General features: G+C 35.3%; 1 pseudogene; it reads left to right on the forward strand.

The window, feature by feature from the left end:
* The first annotated feature begins 262 nt into the window (after nt 1-262).
* LOC138907628 (uncharacterized) lies at nt 263-6,666 on the forward strand (annotated as a pseudogene).
* Nucleotides 6,667-8,429: the final 1,763 nt, after the last annotated feature.

Consider the following 8,429-nt stretch of genomic DNA (forward strand, 5'->3'; position numbering starts at 1 on the left):
CCGCTTGAGTGATTTGCAAATCGAAAGATGCCCTTCGAAATTGAGTGCTTTGTTGGGTATACCTCGGGTAACCCTCTTTAGAGTTGTTGAATCAGCCATTGGAGATGAAATTTTGAGTTTTCTGGTGAAAGTATAACAATGGTGATTATTTATAAAAAAAATTAGTAAATAGAAATAGAAGAAGCGCAGTACCAGCGAAAATCTCACAACTTTAACACTTACCACAACTTTTTGGAGCAAAAAATATTGAAAATGAGAGACAATGGAGATGAATCAGTGGAGAATCATGGATATAAAATGGGGAAGAGACTGGCGTTGTGAGAGAGATAGTGAAGAGAGAAGTTGGATACTATACGGTGATTAATGTCGCCCAAACTCACACCACAAATATAGGTAGTGAGGCGGTCGAAGCAATAATAAAACCCAATGCAAGTCGGAGTCTGATAGCATCAAGGACAAGGATAGAGTTTTGGAAGCTCCAAGGCCATTTACAAGATCTCAAGCTAAAGAGTTGCAGACTAAGGTTGCTGGACTTCAATGGCAAATAAAGAAGCTTTTAATTGTAGAGGAAGAGCTCAAGCCCAAAGTAGATGAATTATCCAAATTTTACTTTTACAATTATTTGGTGATCCAAATTGAAGTCCAAGAGGAGGAAGATTGGCCCACCAAATCAGCCCTTGAAATCCAGCAAAGGGGCTCAAAATGAGCTTAAAAGAGGTCCAAAAGGAGGTGTTTCATAAGGAGCCCAATTGGAGTCCAAACCAATTGCCCCAACTGGTAGTTTTAAGGTCCAAATCTGCCCCAAAGGGATTTGGCCGCTCCCACATAATTTTAATGACTTTTCTTACTCCTTAGCAACCACTCTACCTAATTGTAATGATATTTTATGCCTTAACAGCCACCCTACCTAATTTTAAGGATTTTTTTATGCCTTAATACTCCTATAAATAAGGAGTCCTTCTCATTCATTGAGAGACTTCATTATTGATTAAGTATATCATACTTTGAGAGTTCTTTTGAACTTTTGTTACTTGTGCTTTGAGATTTATCTTTCAACCTTTACTAGTTCATAGTTCAAGGTAGTAAGATTACTTCTCTATGGTGATATCTTTGATTCCTTTGTGGTATTCTTAGAAGGCGATTAATACTAATTATTAATTATTGTCTCAAGTTACTCGTAAAGCGGTCAAGATCCGAATATATTATTTTGATTTACTTTTAAGTAAAAGCGTTTGATTTCTTCAATAAATCAATACGTTGTTACTTTGATCTTGTCAAGGCTATAGAACTTGCGTTCTTGGAAGTTCTTAGAATTCTTTCCTTGAATTTTCCCATATCCTTTATTTTCTGCCCTTTAGCTCTAGTTGTTCAATTCGTTATTGTTATTGCTTCCGCATTTACTTTTAAAAATCTTACTCTAGTTTGGATTCCCGACCTAGTCGTTATCAAGTGGTATCAGAGCAGTTCTATCAAGGTTTCGTTCTTGATAATTTTGGGGATTTCTTGAATATTAAGAGCGAAAAAAATAAGTTAAAAAAAAGGAAAATCAATTTTAAAAAAAATATTGCTTGCTCTCGAGGAAATTTATTTTGTATCTAATTTGTTTCCAAAAACTATCAAAGGAAACAAGAAGAAGGGATCCCAAATTTCAAAGATAAGACAAAAATTTAATTTTTTCTTACTCTTTCTAATCTAAATATATATTCCTTTCCTTTTTGTTCGTGTTTTGTTTCAACCGAGCCTAATAGTTCTAGGATTTGGTTCTTCTTTCATTTGTTCCCCAAAAATCTATATTTTACTACTAAGAACTTTATATGAGTTGGGTTTAACTATAAATCTACAAAGTATTTTGTTCAAAGGTTATTTCGAGAGAGAAAAAAGGCAAAGTGTGTGTGAGAACAATTGAGGAAAAAGTCAATTTGTCTGATACAGTTTAATTATTTAAGATGTCACGTACAGGTAGTGATGATGAACGAAGGGTTCTTCAAGAAGTCGAAATCAAAGCAAGAAATAATTTTACCTTGCAAGCTATGTATCAACAATTCGAAAGGTGGAATTCGCAACTTCAAGAGATGAGGGACACTATTGCTGAGCAAAATGATACAATAGCTGAACTTAGAAGGGAAAATAATGTTAGGCCCCAAGCTAGGAGAAATGTACCCCTTGATCCCATTGTAAATCAAGAAAACCATATAAATAATTTTAATGATATTGATTTTGATAGGGTGAGAAGAGATAGGAGGGGACAAAGAGGTAGAGTAGAAGATGATAATATAAATAGTATAAAGATGAATATGCCATCTTTCAAGGGAACAAGGGATCCAGACTTGTACCTTGACTGAGAGAGAAAGGTTGAAGCCATCTTTGACTGTCACAACTACTCTGAGGGTAAGAAGGTTAAACTTGCTATTGTTGAGTTTTCTGACTATGCTGCTATTTGGTGAAAAAAGCTTACTAGGGACAGATTGCAAGAAGGACAAGTACCAATTGCTACTTGGGCTGAGATGAAGAGGGTGATGAGGAAGAGATTCGTACCATCACACTTTCAAAGGGAGCTACAACAATGTCTTCAAACATTGAGGCAAGGGTCCATGTCTGTGAATGAGTACTTTAAGGCTATGGATATGGCTATGATCCAAGCTAATTGTATGGAGGAAGAAGATGCTACAATGGCTAGGTTTTTAAATGGTTTAAATAAGAAAATTGCTGATGTAGTAGAATTACAACAATATGTAACAATAGATGAGTTAGTTGATTTGTCTGTAAATATAGAAAATCAAAATAAAAGAAAGAAAACTAGTTCGTGGAAAGGTCGGTCAAACACCATCTCCAAGAAGCCATGGCCGAATCAAGAGATGAAGAGTTCTTCTAGACCTCAAGAAGACAAGGATAAAGGTAAATTTGAGAACAAAGAGGGAGGTAAAACCTTTAACCCTAAACCTTTTGCACCTTCTAATTCTATTCAGTGTCATAAATGTAAAGGAAGGGGACATATGATGCATGAATGTCCAAGTAGAAGAAACATCATTCTTAGAGAAGATGGAGGATATGAGAGTGAAAACAATGAGGGAGAAGAAGAGGGAGATGTTAGTAATGATGATGATATAGAACTACCTAATGATGGCATGATTGGGGTAGTTAGGAGGGTTATGACTATCATTTTGGGAAGCAATAGTGAAGAACAAAAGGAGAATATATTTCATAGTAGGTGTGGGATAAAGGAGAAAACTTATTTTATGATCATTGATAGTGGTAGTTATGCTAATGTGGTGAGTTCATACTTTGTGTAAAAATTGGGACTTGCATGCATGAAACACCCTACTCCCTATAGACTCCAATGGTTAAATGATAGTGGTTAACTAAAGGTAAACAAATAATGCATGATTTCATTCAATGTTGGTAGATATGAGGATGATATTCTTTGTGACATAATTCATATGCAAGCTTGTCATATCTTACTGGGTCGTCCTTGGCAGTATGATAGGAATGATTTTTATAATGGAAGGAAGAATAGGTATTCTCTTGAGCTAAATGGAAGGGAATTTACTCTTGCACCTTTGTCTTCTTCTCAAGTGTTTGAAGATCAAAAGAGATTAAGGGAAACAATGGAAAAACCAAAGGGAGGGATAAAAAGTGAGCTTGAGGAAAAAGAAAAGAAAAGAGGCCAAGAGTTAGAAAAAAAGAGAGATGGCTGAGAGAAAGAGAGAGAGGGCAACAATTTGAGAGAAGAGATAAAAAGGGGTTTGAATGAAAAAATAGAAAGTCTTGGTGAGAGGAAATAGGCTAAGGAAAGGAAAAAAGAGAGTTTCTATATAAAAGCCAAGGAGTGTTTAAATACAAAAAAAGAGGGGTTGCCCATAATACTACTTACTTACAAAGAAGCTTTGATTAATTCTGAGTTACTAACTTCTTCTTTGCTAAGTAGTATTTCTTCTCTTTTACAGGATTTTGAAGATGTCTTTTCTAAAGATATTCCTAATGGATTGCCACCTTTGCGTAGAATTGAGCATCAAATTGATTTTGTGCCTGGATCACAAATTCGAAATAGGCCTACTTATAGGAGTAATCCTGAAGAGACAAAAGAGCTTCAAAGGCAAGTTGAGAAGTTGCTTGAGAAAGGCTTTGTGAGAGAGATCATGAGCCCTTGCTCTGTTCCCGTCCTATTGGTACCAAAAAAAGACGGAACTTGGAGGATGTGCGTGGATTGTAGAGCAATCAACAAGATAACGTTAAAGTATCGCCATCCTATTCCTCATCTTGATGACATGTTGGATCAATTATATGGATCCAAAATCTTTTCTAAAATTGATCTAAAAAGTGGTTACCATCAGATTCGAATGAATCCTGAAGATGAATGGAAAACTGCTTTTAAGACCAAATATGGGCTTAGTTATGGCTTTTGGCTTGACTAATGCACCTAGCACTTTGATGAGATTAATGAATCATATCTTTAAGGATTTTCATGGAAAATTTGTTGTGGTGTACTTCGATGATATTTTGATCTTTTCTAACACATTAGAAGAGCATGTAGAACACCTAAAACAAGTTTTTGATGTTCTTAGAAAGTAACTCTTATTTGCTAATCTTAAAAAGTGTACTTTTTGTGTGGATCGTGTGATTTTCTTGGATTTTGTGGTTAGTTCTAAAGGAGTTGACGTTGATGAAGAGAAAATTAAAGCAATAAAAGAATGGCCTAAACCTAAAAGTGTAACTGAAGTTAGGAGTTTTTATGGACTTGCTAGTTTTTATAGGAGGTTTGTGAGAGACTTTAGCATCATTGCTTCTCCTTTAACTGAAGTTATTAAAAAGGATAAGATTTTTACATGGGGGAAAAGAACAATATGATGCTTTTAACTTGTTGAAAGAAAAGTTATGTTCTGCTCCATTGTTACAATTGCGTGATTTCTAAATCTTTTGAAATTGAATGTAATACTTCTGGCAAAGGAATAGGTGTTGTTTTGATGCAAGATTCTAAACCCATTGCCTACTTTAGTGAGAAGTTGAGTGGAGCCACATTGAACTATTCCACTTATGACAAAGAGCTATATGCTTTGGTAAGGGCTTTAGCCACATGGCAACATTACTTGTGGCCAAGAGAGTTTGTCATTAAAACTGACCATAAATCCTTGAAATACTTGAAGAGTCAAGGTAAGCTTAGTAGAAGGCATGCTAAGTGGGTTGAATTCATTGAAGCTTTTCCTTATATAATTTCTTACAAACAAGGGAAAGAAAATATTGTTGCGGATGTACTTTCAAGAAGGTATATTTTAGTTTCTACCCTGACTTCTAAATTGATGGGGTTTGATCAAATCAAGGGACTTTATGCTAATGATGTTGATTTTGGTAAGATTTTTGCAGATTGTAAGTTGGGTCTTTTTGAGAGGTTTAACTTCCAAGATGGGTTTCTCTTTAAGGAAAATAAGTTGTATATCCCTAATTGCTCTTTACGTGAAGTATTTGTAAGGGAAGCACATTGTGGAGGGCTTATGGGTCATTTTGGAGTCTCAAAGACACTAGACATACTTGCTAAAAATTTCTTTTGGCCTGGAATGAGAAAAGATGTTGAAAGAATGTGTGCACAATGTTTGGAATGTAAACAAGCTAAATCTAAAGTGTTACCACATAGTCTTTACACGCCATTACCTGTTCCTACTTCACCTTGGATTGATATTTCTATGAATTTTGTGTTAGGTTTGCCTAGAACAAGGTATGGTAAGGATAGTATATATGTTGTGGTAGATAGGTTCTCCAAAGTGACTCGTTTTATTCCTTGTTTAAAGACTAATGATGCTTCACATGTTGCTGATCTTTTTGTAAAAGAAGTTGTTAAATTGCATGGTATACCTAGAACTATTGTTAGTGATAGGGATGGTAAGTTTTTGAGCCATTTTGCGTGTATTTTGGGGGAAGTTAGGCACTAAATTGTTATTTTCTACTTCTTGTCACCCACATACTGATGGACAAACTGAAGTAGTTAATAGAACCTTAGAAAATATGTAGAGGGCTGTTTTGAAAGGAAAATTAACTTCTTGGGAAGCTCACTTACCTATGATTGAATTTGCTTACAATAGAACTAATCCATTCTTCTACAGGTTTGTCTCCTTTTGAGGTTGTTTATGGTTTTAATCCCTTCACTCCCCTTGATTTATTACCATTACCTACTAATTATATTGTTAATCTTGATGGTAGGAAAAAGGCTGAGATGATAAAAAAATTCATGAACAAACAGGGCTTGCAATTGAGAAGAAAAATGAGCAAACTGCCTTGAGAAAGAATAAGGGTCGAAAACAAGTTATTTTTAAACCTGGAGATTTAGTTTGGGTTCACTTTAGAAAGGAGAGATTTCCCTCCAAAAGGAAGTCAAAGTTGTATCCTAGAGGAGGTGGCTAATTTCAAATCCTTGAAAGGATTGGAGACAATGCTTACAAGCTAGACCTTCCTGGTGAGTTCCAAGTAAGTGCTACATTCAATATTGCTGACTTGTCTTTGTTTGATGTAGGATCGAATTCGGGGACGAATTCTTTTCAAGAAGAGGGGAATAATAGCATCAAGTATAAGGATAGAGTTTTGGAAGCTCCAAGGTCATTTACAAGATCTCAAGCTAAAGAGTTGCAAACTAAGGTTGATGGACTTCAATGGCAAATAAAGAAGCTTTTAATTGTATAGAAAGAGCTCAAGCCCAAAGTAGATGAATTATCCAAGTTTTACAATTATTTGGTGATCCAAATTGAAGTCCAAGAGGAGGAAGATTGGACCACCAAATCAGCCCTTGAAGTCCACCAAAGGGGTTCAAACTGAGCTTAAAAGAGGTCCAAAAGGGGGTATTTCAAAAGGAGCCCAATTGGAGTCCAAACCAATGGCCCAAACTAGTAGTTTTAAGGTCCAAATCTGCCCCAATGGGATTTGGCCGCCCACACCTAATTTTAATAACTTTTCTTACTCCTTAGCAACCACCCTACCTAATTGTAATGACTTTTTATGCCTTAGCAGCTACCCTACCTAATTTTAAGGACTTTTTTATGTCTTAGTACTCCTATAAATAAGGCATTCTTCTCATTCATTGAGAGACTTCATTATTGATTAAGTATATCATACTTTGAGAGTTCTTTTGAACCTTTGTTACTTGTGCTTTGAGATTTATCTTTCAACCTTTACTAGTTCATAGTTCAAGGTAGTTAGATTACGTCTCTATTGTGATATCTTTGATTCCTTTGTGGTATTCTTAGAAGGCGATTAATACTAGTTATTAATTGTTGTCTCAAGTTACTTGTAAAGCGGTCAAGATCTGAATCTATTGTTTTGATTTGTTTTTAAATAAAGGCGTTTGATGTCTTCAATAAATCAAGACGTTGTTGCTTTGATCTTGTCAAGGCTATAGAACTTGCGTTCTTGGAAGTTTTTGGAATTCTTTCCTTGAATTTTCCCATATCCTTTATTTTCTGCCCCTTAGTTCTAGTTGTTCAATTCCTTATTGTTATTGCTTCCGCATTTACTTTTCAAACTCTTACTCTAGTTTGGATTCCCGACCTGGTCGTTATCATGGTCGAATCCTCAGGGAGTTAGAACTAGGATTAGGTATACATTTAGTGTAATTGTACAATATGCCTTAGATTACACTTCCACATTCTTGTTTGTTGTTTCTACTTCTACTTTAAACTATTGATTGCAATTATAAAACTAGGAGACAATATTTTTGGTTTTGGTTGTTTTCCAAAAGATAAAAAATCTAGGGTCGTGACTTTCACCTAGGTGGTTACCTAAAGGGTTGAAAACTCCAGGACAAGCTTGATTGGTCGGGGTTGTAATATAGTAATCACACGCAATTACCCACTCTATACCTCTCGGTAGTTTGAGTAGTTTTGCCCAATTTGGTTTTCTCAAATCCAAATGGGTATTGCACAAAACAAGTGATAACTGCTCAAGTCGGGTCTTACTATCTCTAGATTCAACCCTTTAATTGGGGCTATCAATTTCTTGGGTTCACCTCAATTTCTTGTTAGCCAAATTTTCCTATACTTAGTCTCTCTTTCTCAAGTAGAGACTAAGTCAATTAGGCATGAATCAATGTTTGCAACTATTAATTCTTGAATTCAAGCAAGAACTAGGCTAAATATCACTAACCCAATCACAAACAAGTCCTAAATCAAACACCCATTAAGTACCCACACTAGGGTTGGGCCACAACCCTAGCTAGAAATTTAGCTACTCATGAAAAATGAAGAAATATAAGAAGAAATTAAGATAAAATGCATAATAATTGATTAGGAAAAGAAAATCTAATGTTTAGAAGCTAATCTAGTACGATATTACTCAAAACAGTAAAGAAAAACGGCTCAGGTGCTCTCCTAAAACAAAACTTACCCTAAAAATGACAAAAAGTTCTATTTATACTAAGCTGAAAATATCTGATACAAATACCCCTACGGAGG

This window comes from Nicotiana tomentosiformis, chromosome 1 (assembly GCF_000390325.3).
Source record: "Nicotiana tomentosiformis chromosome 1, ASM39032v3, whole genome shotgun sequence".
In the NCBI taxonomy this organism is placed as follows: domain Eukaryota; kingdom Viridiplantae; phylum Streptophyta; class Magnoliopsida; order Solanales; family Solanaceae; genus Nicotiana; species Nicotiana tomentosiformis.